Here is a 20,259-nt window from a genome sequence, read left to right as displayed (position 1 = left end):
ATGACCCGGCAGCGCAGCCGCGCTTTGACTTCCGATTCTTCAAATGGACCTTTGGCGCGAACCGCCCTCAACCTCATTGATCAACCCTGATCAAACTAAACTATCGCTAACGCTCTTTCCTCCCTGACATGGCATTGGCGTGAGCTCTGTTTATGACTTGTAAGGATGTAATCATTGACTGTACAATTTCTGTCTTTCTTTAAATTAGACCACTTCATTGTTTTCATTGAAACCAGTATCTCATATGAAACCCATAATCTAAATTGTTCATAAGATCTGTTTAAAACCAATATAAGGGTGGTTCCCCCGAAACTTTATGATAAATTAAGTATTTCTATTTTAACACAAGGAAACCCGCTACAACAGCGAGTTGCCCCTACCCTTCTCCCCCTCCTCCCTTGTCTCCTCCCCTGTCTCCTCCCCCTCCCCCTTGTCTCCCCCCTTGTCTCCTCCCTTGTCTCCTCCCCTGTCTCTTCCCCTGTCTCCTCCCCTGTCTCCTCCCTTGTCTCCTCCCCTGTCTCCTCCCTTGTCTCCTCCCCTGTCTCCTCCCCTGTCTCCTCCCTTGTCTCCTCCCCCTCCTCCCTGTCTCCTCCCCTGTCTCCTCCCCCTCCTCCCCCTCCTCCCCTGTACTCCTCCCATGTCTCAGTCCCCTGTCTCCTCCCTTGTCTCCTCCCCCTAGTCCCTTGTCTCCTTCCCCTCCTCCCCTGTCTCCTCCCCTGTCTCCTCCCCTGTCTCAGTCCCCTGTCTCCTTCCCTGTCTCTTCCTCTGTCTCCTCCCCTGTCTCCTCCCCTGTCTCCTCCCTTGTCTCATCCCAGTCCTAGGTTTGTCTCCTCCCCCTCCTCCAGTGTCTCAGTCCCCTGTCTCCTCCACTGTCTAGCACCCCTGTCTCATCCCCTGTCTCCTCCCCTGTCTCATCCATGTCTAGTTAGGTTTGCCTGTAGTCCCATGTCTCCTCCCCTGTCTAGGTCTTGTATAGTCCAGGTAGTCCCGTGTCTCCAGTCAGCCTAGTCCCAGGTCCTCCATGTATACTCCAGTGTATCAGTCCCCTGTCTCCTTAGGTGTCTCTTCCTATGTATCGTCCACTGTATAGTCCCCTGTGTAGTACGTATGTATAGTCCCATGTCTAGTACCGTGTCTCATACCCATGTCTAGTCATATGTATAGTCCATGTATAGTATCCATGTATAGTAGGTACGTACCAGTGTATAGTACAGTCATCAGTATGTATAGTCCATGTATAGTCAGTATGTATAGTCAGGTGTATAATACATGGTACATAGTATGTATAGTACAGTAAGTGCTTTGTATAGTCCAGTGTCTAGTCCCAGGTACATCGTATGTATAGTATGTATCATCCAGTGTATACTATGTACAGTCCCATGTATACTCCCATGTATAGTACGGTGTGTACGTAGGTACCTGCCCATGTGTCCCCATGTATACATAGTATGTATAGTCCCATGTATAGTAGGTGTGCCTCAGTCATGTATAGTCCATGTATAGTATCCATGTATAGTACGTACTGTATAGTCCCATGTATAGTCCACTGTATAGTAGGTCATCCCATGTCTAGTCCCAGTCCTCCTATGTCTAGTCCCCTGTCTCCTCCATGTATCCTCCCCTGTCTCCTCCTCCTCCTCCTCTGTCTCCTCTCCCTCCTCCTTTGTCTCCTCCCCTGTCTCCTCCCCCTCCTCCTCTGTCTCCTCTGTCTCCTCCCCTGTCTACTCTGTCTCCTCCCCTGTCTCCTCCCCTGTCTCCTCCCCTGTCTCCTCCCCCTCTCCCCCTGTCTCCCCCCCTGTCTCCTCCTCTGTCTCCTCCCCTGTCTCCTCCCCTGTCTCCTCCCCTGTCTCCCCCCCTGTCTCCTCCTCTGTCTCCTCCTCTGTCTCCTCCCCTGTCTCCTCCCCTGTCTCCTCCCCCTCCTCCCCCGTCTCCTCCCCCGTCTCCTCCCCCGTCTCCTCCCCCTCCTCCCCCTCCTCCCCTGTCTCCTCCCCTGTCTCCTCCCCCTCCTCCCCCTCCTCCCCCTCCTCCCTTGTCTCCTCCCCTGTCTCCTTCCCTGTCTCCTCCTCTGTCTCCTCCCCTGTCTCCTCCCCTGTCTCCTCCCCCTCCTCCCCTGTCTCCTCCCCTGTCTCCTCCCCTGTCTCCTCCCCCTGCTCCCCTTCCTCCCCTGTCTCCTCCCCTGTCTCCTCTCCTGTCTCCTCCCCTGTCTCCTCCCCTGTCTCCTCCCCCTCCTCCCCGTCCTCCCCTGTCTCCTCCCCCTCCTCCCTTGTCTCCTCCCCTGTCTCCTCCCCTGTCTCCTCCTCTGTCTCCTCCCCTGTCTCCTCCCCTGTCTCCTCCCCTGTCTCCTCCCCTGTCTCCTACCCCTCCTCCCCTGTCTCCAGGGTTTAAGCCTTGCCCTCTCTGGACAGAGTTTGGTTTTAAACCTGATTTAGTGCAAAAGTGAAACTAAGCTCTTTCTGCTCCCTCTCTATTCCTCTTTCAAGAAAAAGTTTCATGTGTTTTAGACAGGGGAACTTGAGAGGGAGATAAGGAAGAGGGAGGATAACTGCTGGGGTTTGGTGAACCAGGAACAAGACATTCAAATGAAAGGGTCACCAGGAGAAAGGGAGAGAGAAGGAGAGAGAGAGATAGAGAGTGTGAGAGATGGGTGGATGGAAACAGAGGAGAACAGAGGAGGGAGGGGAAGGGGAGGAAGCGGGAGCTTGGGGGCCAGAGCCGGGAGGGGAGGAGGGCGGGTGACTCCCTGGAGAGTCTGCAGAGCTTCAAAGGCCTGACTCATGTTATGGCCACGCCCTAATCCCAGGATGCCCTGCGACCCCCCCCCAACCCACCAGGGGGTCACATGGCAACAGCGCGTACCCCAGGAACCAGGGACCAATCACAGAGCTTGGTTTCTGACTGCATGTCACCCTTGAACCCACAGCGTGAAGGACGAATCACAGCCTTCTACCGATGGAGACAGCAAGGGGAGGGACATAGGGGAAACGTATGGACTGGGAGGGAGGGGGAACTGACAAGAGAGAGGGGGGGGTGTCGGGAGAGAGGGAAAAGAGAGAGGGTGGAGGGTCTGGTCTGGGTGGAAGGTCTGGGTGGAGGGTAACACCTGGAAGCCTACAGTCTGATGGGCTAGGTGTAACACCTGGAAGCCTACAGTCTGATGGGCTAGGTGTAACACCTGGAAGCCTACAGTCTGATGGGCTAGGTGTAACACCTGGAAGCCTACAGTCTGATGGGCTAGGTGTAACACCTGGAAGCCTACAGTCTGATGGGCTAGGTGTAACACCTGGAAGCCTACAGTCTGATGGGCTAGGTGTAACACCTGGAAGCCTACAGTCTGATGGGCTAGGTGTAACACCTGGAAGCCTACAGTCTGATGGGCTAGGTGTAACACCTGAGTCTCTGCAGTTTGGGATGTCTGAGTTCTCCAAAGCCCAGAATGTTCCAGCTGTGTTAGCCAGCTCCAGTAAATAGCTACCAAACCAGTTAGCTAATAATCAGTCAGCTTCGTTTTCCCTGCATTTGCGCTGTTGAGCGAGTAGTGGTGGGACTGATAGATTATTTAAGCAATTAACCACAAAAGGGTTATCAAATGATGAGCATAAATCCTGTAGAGCAATGGACTCTCAACTTTAAAATGATGTAACTTCAGTTGTGGTAAAGGTATCTCAGTGATTTAAACAGATTTGTACTCAGGAGAGTTTGTAGTTTTCAAATATGTATAATAACCAGAAAGTCACATTTTCACCATGTGAAGGGTTTCCCAGGCCGCTACAATTATACTTCAGGAAAAAGTAGCCATTACTACGACCTGTTGGACCTTACATCATAATACAGTAATACATTAATACAAAAGACAGTAGACCATGGCCATGGGTGATCAGGAATGTCTGTATTGTCAACATCGCTAACTTCCTCTGACTCGTCAGAAAAAGCATACCTTTTTTCAGAAAATATTTTTTCAATCTTAAGAGAGAAAAGAAAATATAGATTCAACCTTTCAAAACGTTTTTTTTCGAAAATTTTTCTAAAGTATTTTTTCAACCTTTCAAAAAAAATTCTGAACTTGAATTCGATAATATTTTTCCAACCCTTTGAACCTTTTTTTTCACACACTTTTTTTTGTCTTGTTGCCTTCTGCCTTGCATGGTAGCATCGTAGACTAGCTTACGTTTTTTGTGCGTGATGAAAATGACATTAAATCATTTTGATCGTGCCACCAAATACAGATTCAAACTGAAGTAATGAGCCTGGCTTGAAAATGTAAGAAGTAGAGAGTAGAGATATTTATGTAAAAAATGTAAGGAATGAAAGTAAATAGTTGCCAGAAAAATAAATAGTGAAGTAAAGTACTGATACCAGAAAAATTCACTTAAGTACAGGAACAAAGTATTTGTACTTGGTTACTTCCCATCTCTGCCTATCAGCATTCCCTCTTGCACTGAGGAAAATGACAAGAGAACCCTGTTTCATTCCACATTTCACTCTTAGTATTCTGAAGTGTAAATGAGCAGCAACAAATGTAAGCTTTTAAATCTATGCTATTTTCATAAATAATAAGTATGCATACTTATTTAAAACATACAGAAATATCAGTTTCAATTTAAGTACACCCATGAAAATTCTCCAAATGTTTGATATTAGTTTAAACAATATGTTTGGAGGAGATTGTGAAGAAAGAAAGAAACCTAACTGCCCAGCTGCAAGCACACCTCACAAGTTCCCCAGAAATGTAATCCTGTCTAGTTGCAGTTATTATTACAATTATTTCTGTTTATTTTTACGAATGTAAATGTATCATCATTTTGATATGCTCAATCTTAAATGGCTTTGGCAACAATGCTCACTCATTCATGCCAATAAAGCATTATTGAATTGAAAATTGAGAGAGCGAGAGAGAGAGGAAGGGAAAGGGAGAGAGAGAGGAAGGGAACAAGTTTGAAAGAGAAGGGGAAAAGAGAGAGGGAGAGAGAGAGGGGGGGGGGAGAGGGAGGGAGAGAGAGCAGTGGAGGGCTCCAGAACACCAGTCTAACCCATGCTCTGTGTACAGCCCGGCCTGCTCTGCATGGTGATTATTTTCCTGCCCAGAGGGTGCTGCAGGCCTCAGCAGGCCCTGCGCTGCAGCACCTCCCTGCATTATTTATTTGTGAGCGGGCAGCCGGATGGATACCCCCTCCTGGGGGACCGGCGGGGCTCTCAATGTCACCTACTGCATCAGGGGAGGCAGCTGAAGCTAAACAAGGGAGCTAGGATGGGGAGTTAGGAGAGGAGGCTAGGAGAGGAGAGGAGGACAGAGGAGGCCAGGAGCGGAGGAGGCCAGGAGAGGAGAGAGGAGGCCAGGAGAGGAGGCCAGGAGAGGAGGCCAGGAGAGGAGAGAGGAGGCCAGGAGAGGAGAGAGGAGGCCAGGAGAGGAGAGAGGAGGCCAGGAGAGGAGGCCAGGAGAGAGGAGGCCAGGAGAGGAGGCCAGGAGAGAGGAGGCCAGGAGAGGAGAGAGGAGGCCAGGAGAGGAGGCCAGGAGAGAGGAGGCCAGGAGAGGAGAGGAGGCCAGGAGAGGAGGAGGGTAAACGATGATGTAGCAGCAGGTGTGTTCCACACCAACTATTCACACTGTATTCTTACACACATCTATGACCCCTCACAAAGGCTATAGGCGAACCTCACATATATGGTGAAAGCGTTTGGCTAATGTTCACTCAACAGGATATGGATATATATCTTACACTATTGTTATGCTGCACAATAACAATAACAATTAGGAAAAAGGTGGAGCAACACACTCTCTATCTCGCTACCTCTCTCTCTCTGTCTCTCTCTCTGTCTCTCTCTCTTCCTCTCACTCTCTCTCTCAGTCTCTCTCTCAGTCTCTCTCTCTCTCTCTCTCTCTCTCTCTCTCTCTCTCTCTCTCTCTCTCTCTCTCTCTCTGTCTCTCACTCTGTCTGTCTGTCTCTCTCTCTCTCTCTCTCTCTCTCTCTCTCTCTCTCTCTCTCTCTCTCTCTCTCTCTCTCTCTCTGTCTCTCACTCTGTCTGTCTGTCTGTCTGTCTCTCTCTCTCTCTCTCTCTCTCTCTCTCTCTCTCTCTCTCTCTCTCTCTCTCTCTCTCTCTCTCTCTCTGTCTCTGTCTCTCTCTCTTCCTCTCAATCTGTCTCAATCTGTCTCTCTCTCTCTCCCTCTCTCTCTCTCTCTCTCTCTCTCTCTCTCTCTCTCTCTCTCTCTCTCTCTCTCTCTCTCCCTCTCCCCCTCTCTCTCTCTCTCTCTCTCTCTCTCTCTCTCTCTCTCTCTCTCTCTCTCTCTCCATGTCTGTCTCTCTCTCTCTGTCTCTCTTCACAGTGTGTGTGCTTTATTGTTCTTCTCCAGGTTTCCTTGGTGGCTCAGGCCTTATCCCCCCTCTCACCCCTCCCCCCTCTCACCCCTCCCCCCTCTCACCCCCCACTCCGCTCCACACCCCCACCCCCATCCACACCCCCACCCCCCTCCACACCCCCCACACCCCTCCACACCCCCACACCCCCCTCCTGCGATGCTTTAATTACAGTTTGTCCAGGACCCCCAGGCCGGCTCCTGCTGATCAAATAGTAGACCAAAGAAGAAATGCTAATTAGCGCTGTAATGTTGCTGAGCTTGCTAGATCTGTGTTGGTGCAGAGTTTTATTGACATAGCTGGGGACAGTGGACCTGGGTCCTTACATCTCCTCACGTCTCCTTACATCGCCTCGCCCCTCCTCTTCCCTAATCACTTCTACTCTCCCCTCCTTTCTCCTTCTCAGCCCCTCCTCTCCTCTCTCTTTCTCAGCCCTCCTCTCCTCTCTCCTTCTCAGCTCTCCTCTCTTCTCTCCTTCTCACCCCTCCTCTCTCTTTTTCAACCTTCCTCACCCCTCATCTCTCCTCATATCTCCTCCCTCACCCTCCGTACACCCCTCATGTCTCCTTACAACTCCTCTCCCCTCCTCACGTCTCCCCTCCTCACCCATCCTCGCTCCTCTCACGTCTCCCATCCTCACCCCTCTTCTCCACTCCCCACCCCTTCTCACCTGCGGGGTTAGGGTTAGAGGAGGTGAAGATGTGTATTTGGTTTTTCATGCTTGAGGGTAAAACAAGTGATGCATCCACACAGGAGGTGTGTGTGTGTGTGTGTGTGTGTGTGTGTGTGTGTGTGTGTGTGTGTGGACACCCACCATCATTTGGGTGCAATGCAGAACCAGATCTTTTAATGCGTTCCATGTTCTTAATCGAGGTGAGGAAGAGAGAGGAGGAGAGAGAGGAGGAGACAGAGGAGGAGACAGAGGTAGAGGTAAAGGCAGAGAGAGAGAGAAGCGGAGGTAAAGGTGAAGTGGTAGATGAGAGAGAGAGAGGTAGAGAGAGTTAAGTAGAGAGATAGGAAGAGGTAGGTAGAGAGAGAGGGAGAGGTAGGTAGACAGAGGGAGAGAGAGGTAGGTGGAGGTAGAGAGAGGTAGGTAGAAATAGGGAGAGGTAGAGAGAGAGGGAGAGAAAGGTAGAGAGAGGGAGAGAAAGGTAGATAGAGAGAGGGAGTGAGAGGTAGGTAGACAGAGAGAGAGAGGTAGGTAGAGAGAGGGAGAGAGGAAGGTAGAGAGAGGCAGAGAGAAGTAGGTAGAGAGAGGGAGAGAAAGGTAGGTAGAGAGAGGCAGAGAAAGGAAGGTAGAGAGAGGGAGGGTAGGATCGATAGTATTGATGTGTTTACTTGGTGTCCAGTGTACACACAGCTCCTACTCAGCACTAGCAACATGTAACCAGACTATTAGGAAGGCTTTGGTCCTGCCCTTTATACCCCAGTCTGCCCTGGACCCACCTCACACACACCGGGGGGGGGGGGGGGGGGGAGAACACACACCCCACAGGCATGGTGGGGTGACTCAACCATGACAGGCTGCAGGGCATTGTGGTCCGTACGCCGAGCCCCCCGGGCCCACCCCCCCCCCCCTCTCCCCTCCTCTCCCCTCCCCTCCTCTCCTCTCCCCTCCTCCCCTCCTCCCTCCTCTCCCCTCCTCTCTCCTCTTCTCCCCTCCTCTCCCCTCCTCCCTCCTTTCCTCCCTCCTCTCCCCTCCTCCCTCCCCCTCCCTCCTCTCCCCTCTCTCCCCTCCCCTCCTCCCTCTCCTCCTCTCCCCTCCTCTCTCCTCTTCTCCCCTCCTCCCTCCCTCCTCCCTCCCCTCTCCCCTCCCCTCCTCCATCTCCTCCTCTCCTCTCCCCTCCTCTCCCCTCCTCTCCTCCTCTCCCTTCCTCTGCCCTCCTCTCTCCTATTCTTCCGTCCTCCCTCCCTCCTCTCCCCTCCTCTCCTCCTCTCCCTCCTCTCCCCTCCCCTCCTCCTCTCCTCCTCTCCTCCTCTCCCTCCTCTCCCCTCCTCTCCTCCTCTCCCTCCTCTCCCCTCCTCTCCTCCTCTCCTCCTCTCCCTCCTCTCCCCTCCTCTCCTCCTCTCCTCCTCTCCCTCCTCTCTCCTCCTCTCCCTCCTCTCCTCCTCTCCCTCCTCTCCCTCCTCTCCCTCCTCTCCCTCCTCTCCTCTCCTCTCCTCCTCTCCCTCCTCTTCCTCCTCTCCCCTCCTCTCCCATCCTCTCCCTCCTCTCCCCTCCTCTCCCCTCCTCTCCCCTCCTCTCCCTCCTCTCCCTCCTCTCCCCTCCTCTCCCCTCCTCTCCCTCCTCTCCCCTCCTCTCCCTCCTCTCCCTCCTCTCCATTCTTCTCCTCCTCTCCCTCCTCTTTCTACCTAACAGTGTTTTATGTTGATCTTCCTGTGCTGTTCCCTCTGCACCTCTTGCTTGTTTGTCCATTGATTTTTTTATCCGGCTCGCCCTCTCCAGCCACTGCCCCCCCACCTCTCTCACCCCCCCACCGCTCTCACCCCCCCCACCTCTCTCACCCCCCCCCCCCCGCTCACCCCTGTTGTTGATCCTAGCTGATTTATTTATTTGTTTTAATCTCGTTGTGCAAGGTAATGACTTTCTGTGAATGTACTTTAGGCTTCCGTCACCTCGCACCTCCTCCCAGGCCCCTCTGTCTGCCAGTGCAGTTTGCCAGTGCAGTCCTAATTCCCCTAGATATCAGTGGTGTGGAAGCAGGGGAAGGGGGAGGGGGGAGTACAGACGGTCTCTGAAGTCCAACTGAAGAGGTGATTGACACCTAACCCTCCACAACTGGAACCCCACTAGACCCCCCTGTCTCTCCCCACCTCCCCTTCTCCCTCCTTATTTCTCTCTCTCATTTACCTCTCCCTCCTTCACGCTCTCATTCCTCCTCCCTCTGTGCCCTCTGCCTCCCTCTTACTGCCTCTCTCTGCCTCCCTCTTTCTATCTCCCTTCCTCTCTCTTCCTGCCTCTCTCTGCCTCCCTCCCTCTCTCTGCCTCCCTCTCCCTGCCTCCCTCCCTCTTTCTGCCTCCCTCCCTCTCTCTGCCTCCCTCCCTCTCTCTGTCTCCTTCTCTCTGCCTCCCTTTCTCTGCCTCCCTCCCTCTCTCTGCCTCCCTCCCTCTCTCTGCCTCCCTCTCTCTGCCTCCCTCCCTCTCTCTGCCTCCCTCCCTCTCTCTCCCTCCCTTTCTCTGCCTCCCTCCCTCTCTCTGCCTCCCTCCCTCTCTCTGCCTCCCTCCCTCTCTCTCCCTCCCTCTCTCTGCCTCCCTCCCTCTCTCTCCCTCCCTCTCTCTGCCTCCCTCCCTCTCTCTCCCTCCCTCTCTCTCCCTCCCTCCCTCTCTCTGCCTCCCTCCCTCTCTCTCCCTCCCTCTCTCTCTCTCTCTCCCTCCCTCCCTCCCTCCCTCCCTCCCTCCCTCCCTCCCTCCCTCCCTCCCTCCCTCCCTCCCTCCCTCCCTCCCTCCCTCCCTCCCTCCCTCCCTCCCTCCCTCTCCCTCCCTCCCTCCCTCCCTCCCTCCCTCTCCCTCCCTCTCTCTGCCTCCCTCCCTCTCTATCCCTCACTCTCTTTCTGCCTCCACCTCTTCATGGGGCTGTAGGTATTAGAGGGTCGGGGGAGCAGAAATGCAAAACCTTTTTTTTGCCTTTTCTCCTTCGTTTATGTGTGCCCGGGGAACGAACCAAGGATTCTGATGGAGGAAGATGGGGAGGAGTATGAAGAGGAAGAGGAGGAAGGCCTTACCCCCTGCATGATCCCTGCACCTCGTTAGGTAGCAAGGTAGGACGAGAGGGCAGCGGGCCGTGGGGGGGGGGGGGGGGCAGTGTGTGTGAGTGGGCCCGTGTATATGGAGGTCTCCTGGGGTCTCTCTCTCACTCTCGCTCTCGCTCTCGCTCTCTCTCTCTCTCTCTCTCTCTCTCTCTCTCTCTCTCTCTCTCGCTCTCCCTCTCTCTCTCTCTCTCTCTCTCTCTCTCCCTCTCTCTCTCTCCCTCTCTCTCTCTCTCTCTCTCTCTCTCTCTCTCTCTCTCTCTCTCCCTCTCCCTCGCTCTCACTCTCACTCTCACTCTCGCTCTCGCTCTCTCTGGCTCTCTCTCTCTTTCTCTCCCTCGCTCTGTCTCTCCACCACATATACACATACAGACCACCTCCCCTCCCTCCATCTCTCTTTCCCTTCACGCCCCTCTCTTCCCTCCCCCTCCTCCCTGCAGCAAGGCCTGCTAGCGTGCCTGCATCAGTATTCATGCAGCCAGCCTGCGGGGTGAGCTTGGGTCTGCCGTAGGGAGAGACAACTGGACCAGAGACAGACACTGGATATGAGACAGACAGAGACAGAGACAGAGACAGAGACAGAGACAGAGACAGAGACTGGAGGGAGGGATATGAGACAGAGACAGAGACAGAGACAGAGACTGGAGGGAGGGATATGAGACAGAGACAGAGACAGAGACAGAGACTGGAGGGAGGGATATGAGACAGAGACAGAGACAGAGACAGAGACAGAGTTTACTGTTCATGTGTAACTTACTCTGTCCAGGTGTGGACACACATACACTCACCACACACACAGTCAGCACACACATTAAACACACACACACACATTTATGACCTTACATACAAACATACACACACATATACAGACATGTACACACACACACTTTACCTCTTTGGCAGGAATAATCCAGAGGTCACCACAGTGTTCATCTTTGTTAATCATGAACATGAACAAGACCTTGGCCCTGTGACATCACCCTACCCAGAGTGCTTTGCATGTCTGATTGTGTTAAATCATGTTTTTCCATCATCAGCATCCGGGAGACGGACAACCCTACGCTCCAAGCAGGGGCAAAACAGATAATTGCTTAGACCTTTAAAAGCCTTTTGAAAAAATCAACATAATTCAGGTGAAGGAGAGTGTGTGTGTGTGTGTGTGTGGGATGTGCAGTGGGGTGGCTGTGCATCCCCAGTGTGTATGTGTGTGTGTGTGTGTGTGTGTACCCCCAGACCACAGCACTGGGCCTTGACACACAAAGGCCATTAGCATCATTAGCATGCGCTCAGCCATGCAGAGTGGCTCAAACCCAGAAATGAAGAAGCTGACCTTGAGCAGTTTTCCCTCTGTTCCTGAACAGCGTGCAGCTTGTCTTGGGGGTGTGGTGGCGGGGGGCGCGCGTGGGGGGACCTGGCCAAAGTCAACTTGCCACTCACTGTAAGCATGGAGCCCACCCTAGCCCCCTGGCCCCCCCGCACAGCACTCTCTACCATCCAACTACCAAAATACCCCTCCATGCACATACACACACACACACAGACATACACACTAACAGGCATACACTCATACACACACTCCCAGACCAAAAACACGTCTAATGTCAGGTTAACCGCCTCTTGTACAGATGAACTGGAGAATGTGTGTGCTGAGTGCCTGTGTGTTGCTTGTCTGTGTGTGTGTTTTGGTGGGGTGAGAGAGGGTAAATAAATGAATAAATGAGAGAGCGGGGCAGAGTGGAGAGGGAGAGGGTCGATGGTGTCAGAGGAGGATGACAGATCCAGAAGAATGAATATTGATCTGGATCCTTTACTGCTGCGACCTGGAGGCTGAGAGGCTGAGAGGGCTGAGGCTGAGAGGCTGGGAGGGCTGAGGCTGCGGGCTGGGAGGCAGGGAGGGAGTGAGGCTGGGAGGGAGGCTGGCTGGGAGGGAAGCTTGGAGGGAAGGAGGCTGGGAGGGAGGCTGGGAGGGAGGGAGGGAGGCAGGGAGGGAGGGGAGGCAGGGAGGGGAGGGAGGGAGGGAGGGAGGGAGGGAGGGAGGGGAGGGAGGGAGGGAGGGAGGGAGGGGAGGGAGGGGAGGGAGGGAGGGAGGGAGGGAGGGAGGGAGGGAGGGTGATTAGAGGAAGAGAAAGAGGGCCCCCTAAAACACTTTGTTTGTGTGTGTTAGTGTGTGAATGTGTGTGTGTCTGTTTGTGCAGATGTACAGTTCTGTGTAAAGAGGTTTCAGAAGGCTCCTGGCCTGGTGTGAGCGAACACGCCTCCACCTGCACTCTCTCTCTGTCTCTCTCTCTCTCTCTCTCTCTCTCTCTCTCTCTCTCTCTCTCTCTCTCTCTCTCTCTCTCTGTCTCTGTCTCTCTGTCTCTGTCTCTCTCTCTCTATCTATCTCTCTCTCTCACACACACACACACACACACACACATGTCCTTCCTCCTTATCAGTGTGGGTGTAGGTAGTGTGTGTAGCAGCTGTGAGCTGGAAGGTGTCATCTCTCAGTAACACAACTGATATATTGCTAGATGGCCCAAAACACATACACAAACACACAATTTCTGTGCCATGTGTTACTGTGCCATGTGTTACTGTGTGTTACTGTGCCATGTGTTACTGTGCCATGTGTTACTGTGTGTTACTGTGCCATGTGTTACTGTGCCATGTGTTACTGTGCCATGTGTTACTGTGTGTTACTGTGCCATGTGTTACTGTGCCATGTGTTACTGTGCCATGTGTTACTTTTGAACACTACTTTTCAGAGAATGACCCCCTCTTCACTCACACACACTCACATTAACAAACACACAAACTCAGTGATAGCAGTATGGTAGGCAGCGCCCAGGGACAGCTCATAGAGAGGTGAACTCAGAGTGAACCTCTTTTAAACATAAATAACATCTAGCCCTCTCTTTCTTTCTCCCTCTCTCTGCCTCTCTCCCTGTCTCTTTCTCTCTTGCCACCCATCTTTCTCCCTCTCTATCTGTATCTTTCTACCTATTTCTCTCTATCCCTCTCTCTATCTCTCTTCCCCCTCTCTACCCCTCTTTTTCACTCTCTATCTCCCTCTACGTTGCTCCCTCCCTCTCTCTCTCTCTCTCTGTCTCTGTCTCTCTCTCTCTCTTGTTGCCTGGTCTTGTTGCCTGGTCTTGTTGCCTGGTCTTATTGCCTGGTGTACCTGCCTGGTGTACCTGCCTGGTCTTGTTGCCTGGTCTTGTTGCCTGGTCTTATTGCCCGGTGTACCTGCCTGGTCTTGTTGCCTGGTCTTGTTGCCTGGTCTTATTGCCTGGTGTACCTGCCTGGTCTTGTTGCCTGGTTTTGTTGCCTGGTGTAGCTACCTGGTCTTGTTGCCTTGTGTATGAATGGATCAAGAGAAGGATGAGGAAGAGGAGGAAGAGGAGGAGGATGAGGAGACGGCACAACAGCTATCCTCTCAGGGTCCAGATCAGATCCATTTGGTATATTACAGTATTACATTATTACCTTATTACATTATTACATGTTACAGAAATCTTTTGAGGCAGGATTACGCACGGAGGGTATTTATCTGTTTATCGACTGGCCCAACTCATAACCTCTCACTCCTTCCCCTCGTCCTCCTCCCCTTCTCCTCCTTCCACCCCCTCCGTGTGTGTGACAGAGAGAGAGAGTGTTTGTGTGTGTGTGTGTTTGGTGAGAGAGAGTGTGTGTGTGTGTGTGTGTGTGAGAGAGAGAGAGAGAGAGAGAGAGAGAGAGAGAGAGAGAGAGAGAATGTTTGTTTGTGTGTGTTTAAGAGAGAGAGAGAGAGTGTGTGTGTGAGAGAGAGAGAGATTGTGTGTGTGTGAGAGAGAGTGTGTGTGTGTATGTGTGTGTGTGAGAGTGAGAGTGTGTGTAAGAGAGAGTATGTGTGTGTGTGAGAGGGAGAGTGTGTGTGTGAGAGAGAGATAGAGTGTGTGTGTGTGTGTCTGAGTGTGTGTGTGTCTGAGTGTGTGTGTGTGAGAAACAGAGATAGAGCGTGTGTATGTGTGACCGTGTTGGAGGTGCAGTTGCAGCAGGCTCTGGGGCCTGGTTGCAGCAGGCTCTGGGGCCTGGTTGCAGCAGGCTCTGGGGCCTGGTTGCAGCAGGCTCTGGGGCCTGGTTGCAGCAGGCTCTGGGGCCTGGTTGCAGCAGGCTCTGGGGCCTGGTTGCAGCTCTATTAGGGAGATGCTGGTGCTCATTGTGATGATGGCAGAGTTTAATTACCTCCACCAGGCTCCTGCTGTACAACACACTGATAAATGAGACTACAGCAAGAGCATCATTATCCCTTCATGGCTGAGGTCTGCTTACATGATTGTGGGGAGGAGGGGAGGGAGCCTGTCAGGTCTTTAGAAGACGCATCATTATTCCTCCATAGGAGAGATGGGAGGAGAAGAGGAAAGGAAGAGGAGAGGAGGGTGAGGTAGAGGAGACAGAAGAAAGGAAGAGAGGAGGGTGAGAGAGAGAGGAGGAAGGAAGGAAGGAAGGAAGGAAGGAAGGAAGGCAGGAAGGAAGGAAGGAAGGAAGGAAGGAAGGAAGGAAGGAAGGAAGGAAGGAAGGAAGGAAGGAAGGAAGGAAGGAAGGAAGGAAGGAAGGAAGGAAGGAAGGAGGAGAGAGAAGAGGAGGGTGAGGGAGAGGAGACCAAAGAAAGGAGGAGAGGAGGGAGAAAGGAGGAAGGAGTAGAGGAGGGTGAGGGAGAGAGGAGGAAGGAAGGAGGAGAGGAGGGTGAGGGAGAGGAGACCAAAGAAAGGAGGAGAGGAGGGAGAGGGAGAGAGGAGGAAGGAAGGAAGGAAGGAGGAGAGGAGGGTGAGGGAGAGACGAGGAAGGAAGGAGGAGAGGAGGGTGAGGGAAAGAGGAGGAAGGAAGGAGGAGAGGTGAGGAGGGTGAGGAGAGAGGAGGAAGGAAGGAGGAGAGGTGAGGGTGGGGAGAGAGGAGGAAGGAAGGAAGGAAGGAAGGAGGAGAGAAGGGTGAGGGAGAGAGGAGGAAGAAAGGAGGAGAGGAGGGTGAGGGAGAGAAGGGAGGAAGGAGGAAGGAAGGAGAGAAGGGTGAGGAGAGAGGAGGAAGGAAAGAAGGAGGAAAGGAGGGTGAGGGAGAGAGGAGGAAGGAGGAAGGAAGGAGAGGAGGGTGAGGGAGAGAGAGAGGAGGAGGAAGGAAGGAAGGAAGGAAGGAAGGAAGGAAGGAAGGAAGGAAGGAAGGAAGGAAGGAAGGAAGGAAGGAAGGAAGGAAGGAAGGAAGGAAGGAAGGAGGAGAGAAGGTTGAGGGAGAGAGGAGGAAGAAAGGAGGAGAGGAGGGTGAGGGAGAAAGGAGGAAGGAGGGAAGGAATGATGGAGAGAAGGGTGATGAGAGGGGAGGAAGGAAGGAGGAGAGGAGGGTGAGGGAGAGAGGAGGAAGGAAGGAGGAGGGTGAGGGAGAGAGGAGGAAGGAAGGAGAGAAGGGTGAGGAGGAGAGAGGAGGAAGGAAAGGAGGAGAGAATGGTGAGGGAGAGAGGAGTAAGGAAAGAAGAGAGGAAGGTGAGGGAGAGAGGAGGAAGGAAGGAAGAGCGGAGGGTGAGGAGAGAGGAGGAAGGAAGGAGGAGAGGTGAGGGAGAGAGGAGGAAGGAAGGAAGGAGGAGAGGAAGGTGAGGGAAAGAGGAGGAAGGAAGGAGGAGCGGAGGGTGAGGGAGAGAGGAGGAAGGAAGGTGGAGAGGTGAGGGAGAGAGGAGGAAGGAAGGAGGAGAGGAGGGTGAGGAGAGAGGAGGAAGGAGGAGAGGGGGGTGAGGGAGAGAGGAGGAAGGAAGGAGGAGAGGAGGGTAAGGAGAGAGGAGGAAGGAAGGAGGAGAGGAGGGTGAGGAGATAGGAGGAAGGAAGGAGGAGAGGAGGGTGAGGGAGAGAGGAGGAAGGAAGGAGGAGAGGAGGGTGAGGGAAAGAGGAGGAAGGAAGGAGGAGAGGAGGGTGAGGGAGAGAGGAGGAAGGAAGGAGGAGAGGAGGGTGAGGGAGAGAGGAGGAAGGAAGGAGGAGAGGTGAGGAGGGTGAGGAGAGAGGAGGAAGGAAGGAGGAGAGGAGGGTGAGGGAAAGAGGAGGAAGGAAGGAGGAGAGGAGGGTGAGGGAGAGAGGAGGAAGGAAGGAGGAGAGGAGGGTGAGGGAAAGAGGAGGATAAGCTGGTCCTCCCACTCATATTAGCACAATGATGAGTGTTCATTCACACAGCATAGACACACGCACACAAAGATGCATGTAAACACCATGACAACCACATACACACACAGACACAGACAAACATAAAGTATGTCTAATCTGAATCTACACACATATGCACCCGACACACACAAGTAATGCATGTTTAGATCATAACACCCCCTCTAACACACAAACACACACAGATGCTGTTCCTCACAAACAAATATACATATTCATAGTCATTAATTATACCCAGTTTTTGGGGCTCAACATTAGATCTCTCTGATTAATCGTTGGGTTCCTCCTCAGTTATTAAACTGCTGAGGCAAATATCCTCAATGTGATAAATCCCCCCCAGTATGATTAATCAGAATCACACAGAGGAGAGGAGAGTGGAGGAGAGGTGGGGAGGAGGAAGGTGGGGAGGAGGAGAGGTGGGGAGGAGAGGAGGGGAGGAGGGGAGGAGGGGAGGAGGGGAGGGGAGGAGGGGAGGAGGGGAGGAGGGGAGGAGGGGAGGAGGAGAGGTGGGGAGGAGGAGAGGTGGGGAGGAGAGGAGGGGAGGAGGGGAGGAGAGTGGAGGAGAGTGGAGGAGGAGAGGAGGGGAGGAGGGGAGGAGGGGAGGAGAGGAGGAGAGGAGAGTGGAGGAGGAGAGTGGAGGAGAGGTGGGGAGGAGGGGAGGAGGGGAGGAGGGGAGGAGAGGTGGGGAGGAGGAGAGGTGGGGAGGAGGGGAGGAGAGGTGGGGAGGAGGAGAGGTGGGGAGGAGGGAGGAGGGGAGGAGGGGAGGAGAGTGGAGGAGAGTGGAGGAGGAGAGGAGGGGAGGAGGGGAGGAGAGGAGGAGAGGAGAGTGGAGGAGGAGAGTGTGGAGGAGAGGTGGGGAGGAGGGGAGGAGGGGAGGAGAGAGGAGAGTGGAGGAGAGGAGGGCAGGAGGAGAGGAGAGGAGAGGAGAGGAGGGGAGGAGGGGAGGAGAGGAGAGGAGGGGAGGAGGGGAGGAGGGGAGGAGGGGAGGGGAGGAGGGGAGGAGGGGAGGAGGGGAGGAGGAGAGGTGGGGAGGAGAGGAGGGGAGGAGAGTGGAGGAGAGTGGAGGAGGAGAGGAGGGGAGGAGGGGAGGAGAGGAGGAGAGGAGAGTGGAGGAGGAGAGTGGAGGAGAGGTGGGGAGAAGGGGAGGAGGGGAGGGGAGGAGAGGAGAGTGGAGGAGAGGAGGGGAGGAGGAGAGGAGAGGAGAGGAGGGGAGGAGGGGGAGGAGAGGAGAGGGGGCGAGGAGGGGAGGAGAGGAGAGTGGAGGAGGGGAGGGAGGAGGAGGGGAGGAGGGGAGGAGGGGAGGAGAGGTGGGGAGGAGGAGAGGTGGGGAGGAGAGAGGAGGGGAGGAGGGGAGGAGAGTGGAGGAGAGTGGAGGAGGAGAGGGAGGGGAGGAGGGGAGGAGGGGAGGAGAGGAGGAGAGGAGAGTGGAGGAGGAGAGTGGAGGAGAGGTGGGGAGGAGGGTAGGAGGGGAGGAGAGGAGAGGAGAGTGGAGGAGAGGAGGGGAGGAGAGGAGAGAGGAGAGAGAGAGGAGAGGAGAGGAGGAGGAGAGGAGAGGAGGGGAGGAGGAGAGGAGAGTGGAGGAGAGGAGGGGAGGAGGGGAGGAGAGTGGAGGAGAGTGGAGGAAAGGAGGGGAGGAGAGGAGGAGGGGAGGAGAGTGGAGGAGAGAGGTGGGGAGGAGGGGTGGAGAGGAGGGGAGGGAGGAGGGGAGGAGGGGAGGAGGGGGGAGGAGAGGAGGGGAGGAGGGGAGGAGAGGAGAGGAGGGGAGGAGAGTGGAGGAGAGGAGGAGAGGAGGAGAGGAGAGGAGGGGAGAGAGGAGAGTGAAGGAGAGGTGGAGAGGAGGAGAGGAGAGGAGGAGAGTGGAGGAGAGTGGAGGAGAGTGTGGAGGAGAGGAGGGGAGGAGAGGAGGGGAGGAGAGTGGAGGAGAGGAGGAGAGGAGGAGATGAGGGGAGGAGAGGAGAGTGGAGGAGAGGTGTGGAGGAGGAGAGGAAGGGAGGAGGGGAGGAGAGGGGAGGAGAGAGTGGAGGAGAGTGGAGGAGAGGTGTGGAGGAGGGGAGGAGAGGAGGGGAGGAGAGTGGAGGAGAGTGGAGGAGGAGAGGTGGGGAGGAGGGGAGGAGGAGGAGAGGAGAGGAGGAAAGTGGAGGAGAGGTGGGGAGGAGGGGAGGAGAGGAGGAGGAGGGGAGGAGAGGGAGGAGAGGTGGGTAGGAGAGGATAGGAGGGGAGGAGAGGAGGGGAGGAGAGGAGAGGAGAGGGGAGGAGAGGAGAGTGGAGGAGAGGTGTGGTCGAGGGGAGGGAGAGGAGGGGAGGAAAGTGGAGGAGAGAGGTGGGGAGGAGGGGAGGAGAGGAGGGGAGGAGAGTGGAGGGAGGAGGTGGGAAGGAGGGGAGGGAGAGGGAGGAGAGGAGGAGAGGAGAGTGGAGGAGAGAGGAGGAGAGTGGAGGAGAGGTGGGGAGGAGGGGAGGAGGGGAGGAGAGTGGAGGAGAGGTGGGGAGGAGGGGAGGAGGAGGAGAGGAAAGTGGAGGAGAGGTGGGGAGGAGGGGAGGAGGAGGAGGGGAGGAGAGTGGAGGAGAGTGGAGGAGAGGTGATTAGGAGGGGAGGAGAGGAGAGTGGAGGAGAGGTGAGTAGGAGGGGAGGAGAGGAGGGGAGGAGAGTGAAGGAGAGGAGCGAGGAGGAGAGTGGAGGAGAGGTGAGGAGGAGAGGAGGAGAGGAGAGTGGAGGAGAAGAGAGTGGAGGAGAGGATAATAAGAAGTGCAGGAGGACGAGGAGCAGACTTCATCATCTCTCTGGCCAGCGACCCCCGGGTTGCCCAGAGAGCGTGCTCAATCCAGCAGCGCTGCATAAGTCAAGGGGTCGTTGGTCAGCTCTTAAGATTGACTGCAGCAGCAGTGATTCCAGGCAGGTCTGAGGGCAGCTGCAGTGATTCCAGGCAGGTCTGAGGGCAGCTGCAGTGATTCCAGGCAGGTCTGAGGGCAGCTGCAGTGATTCCAGGCAGGAATGAGGGCAGCAGGGTGTGTGTCAGAGGTGTGGCTCAGGGTTAAAGGATGCCACGCAGATCATACATTCAGCCTTTCCTATTTTCTTGTCAACGTTTAGCTCAGATGACTACGTCTGACCAGTATGAGGTCATATCCTGAACTGTCAACTGCATTATTAAAACGGCCCCTACTCTCATTGGTGGAAACAGACCAATAGAGAGCCAGTTCTGGTTCAGCTGCAGAGAAACCTCAATTAACCTGACCGATCAGAGTCAGATCCAGACTGAGAGAGAGACTACCTGACATTCTCAACCAGGCTAATATTAGCTCAGACAATCTACCCCTCCAGACTCCTCCTCCCCTTCCTCCTCCTCTCCCCTCCAGACTCACCATCCTCTCCCTCCTCTCTCCCTCTTCCTCCTCTCTCCCTCCTCCTCTCTCCCTCTTCCTCCTCTCTCCCTCTTCCTCCTCTCTCCCTCCTCCTCCTCTCCCTCCTCCTCCTCCTCTCTCCCTCTTCCTCCTCTCTCCCTCCTCCTCCTCTCCCTCCTCCTCCTCCTCTCTCCCTCCTCCTCATCCTCCTCTCCCCTGGACTGAATGAAAATGACAGTGTTTGGAGTGGCAGGCAGCTATACATTGTAAAGTGCTGATTCTGTATGTGTTTAATGAGTGTGAGGTGTATCAGGATTAATAGGCTGAGTGTGTGCGTGTTTGTGTCAGTGTGTGTGTGTGTGAGAGAGAGAGAGAGAGAGAGAGAGAGAGAGAGAGAGAGAGAGAGAGAGAGAGAGAGAGAGAGGAGGAGTAGTGTGACCACAACATCACGGTGGTCAGTGTTTAACTTTACATTATGTAAAAAACACACACATCGATTCCAATGCATTTTTAATCGGACGCTAATTGGTGATTACACTCTGAGAAAGCAGCATAGCTGTTGCAGGTGGGGGGGGGGGGGGGGGGGGCGGGGAGCGGCCTTGAGGGGGGTGAGGAGGGGTGAGAGGGGGTGAGAGAGGGTGGGGAGTGTGAGTTTAAAGGCCATAGT

Source organism: Hypomesus nipponensis, chromosome 2 (assembly GCF_054491055.1).
Source record: "Hypomesus nipponensis isolate SF chromosome 2, ASM5449105v1, whole genome shotgun sequence".
NCBI lineage: Eukaryota > Metazoa > Chordata > Actinopteri > Osmeriformes > Osmeridae > Hypomesus > Hypomesus nipponensis.
This window is presented reverse-complemented; position numbering follows the sequence as displayed.